General features: G+C 42.3%; 1 protein-coding gene across 1 annotated transcript in view; it reads right to left on the reverse strand.

Annotated features, from left to right (window-relative positions):
* SYTL5 (synaptotagmin like 5) overlaps positions 1-1,784 on the reverse strand; it is a 249,156-nt gene that overhangs the window by 148,493 nt on the left and 98,879 nt on the right. The window lies entirely within an intron of this gene.

Consider the following 1,784-nt stretch of genomic DNA (forward strand, 5'->3'; position numbering starts at 1 on the left):
TTGTATCCTGCCCTCTTCTGGCTTCTCTCTCTCTCTCTCTCTCTCTCTCTCTCTCTTTTAATAAGCCAGTTTTCTCAGGTGCCATTTTCATGAGCACATTCCTGGTATAACAGAGTGGTTATCCACATGAATGTGTCCTCAGCCCTGGTTAAAATAAACCACTTTCATTTCACTTATTATACCTCAGCTTTCCTTTTAGGTTGCCATCTCTTGTAGACCCAGAAATGGGACTCAGAGCACTGACTCCCTGAACATCTGGCATTTCCATTTGAACTCAGTACCTCAGTACTGGCTTTGTACCCTTTGTATTCTCCTGACTCCAGAAGTTTCAATGGGTTCAAGGGTGAGTCTCTCCTGAGCCTGGAACCAGAACTGGTTTATTTGAATTTTAGAAACAATTCCCTGATGAGGAAGGAGTTTTGCCATCTCTACTCTTGGGTAGTAGACAGGTTTTTGCCTTTTCACCCCTGTCCTTTTTTGTTCGTTTAGAGAGATTTTTGCTATAGGACATGTGTGCTCACTAGAGAGAGAGACAGAAAGTGAGAAATCAACTCATGGAAGGATGACCACCCTGCAATCTGTTCTCCTCCATTCTCCTCTTGCGATTTTGGGCACACATGCACATGTGCCCAGCATGAGTATTAAGCCATTAGGTTCAGGACTTGAACCATGGTTGACTACATGGGAGTCCAGTGATGTGACAATTATGCCATCTGCTAGTCCCTCACCCCTGTCTTTTAAGGTGGAGATTTAGGTAAAAGTTTTTTTCATATCCATGGTGATTCAGGTTACAAGTTATGGCAGTTTTGGGGGCCAGCAGGTGGCATGGTGGTTAAGGTGCTGGACACTCCCACATGACCAACCACGGTTCAGGTCCCGGACTTGGTGGCTTGATTTCTCACTTTCCCTCTCTCTCTGTGTGTGTGTATCTCTCTGGTCAAATTAAAATAAATAAATGAATAAATAAAATTAAATAAGTAACTTTAAAAAACAAGTTATGCAGTTTTTATCATGAATGAAATTTCGGCTTTTATATAAAGCCTTTTAAAGGCTACGGCTACGGCTCACTAAACTTTGTGGTTTGGATTTTGATCTAATACACTTTTAGTCTTGGTTGCCTTTTGAAAAACAAAAGGCTTCTAAAATTATGGGAAATAGTTCATCAATAACTGAGCCTTGGCAGTCCCCTATAGAAATATCAGCTGGTTTTATGCAAAACTCTTACGGAGTTCTATCCTGAAAATATTAGGAAAATAGGCTCACTTAACTTGACAAGACCTCCAAATTATTTTGGCCAAAGTGTGTGTGCATGTGTGGAGTCTTTCTAAGTCCCTAAATTGGCATATTTACACACACAGTTGGAAAAAAACTGGGCTGAGAACCAGACAAATTAAACAGGAAAGTTTCTTTCAATGGTATGTAGCAGCTTCTAAAAAAGGTACAGACAGGGCCAGCTGGTGGCATGGTGGTTAAGGTGGCTCGATTCCACATGACCAACTGTGTAGTTGGAGTCCCAGACCTGGTGACTTGAAAAATACACCTGACATACTTGCATGTGCCCAAAATCCCAAGAGGAGAATGGAGGAGAAGGTATTTTGGTAAGGTAGACAAGAGATGAATCCCTTTAGTTTTTCAGAGGTGGTCAATTAAAATAAATAAAATCCAGGCCAGCAAGTGGCCGAACACAGTTCAAGGTCCAGACCTCACGGCTCTCTCTCTCTCTCTTTCTCCGTGTGTGTGTGTGTGTGTGTGTGTGTGTGTGTGGGAGAGAGAGAGCGCCCAAG

Source organism: Tupaia chinensis, unplaced genomic scaffold (assembly GCF_000334495.1).
Source record: "Tupaia chinensis unplaced genomic scaffold, TupChi_1.0 Scaffold000248_2, whole genome shotgun sequence".
Lineage (NCBI taxonomy): Eukaryota > Metazoa > Chordata > Mammalia > Scandentia > Tupaiidae > Tupaia > Tupaia belangeri.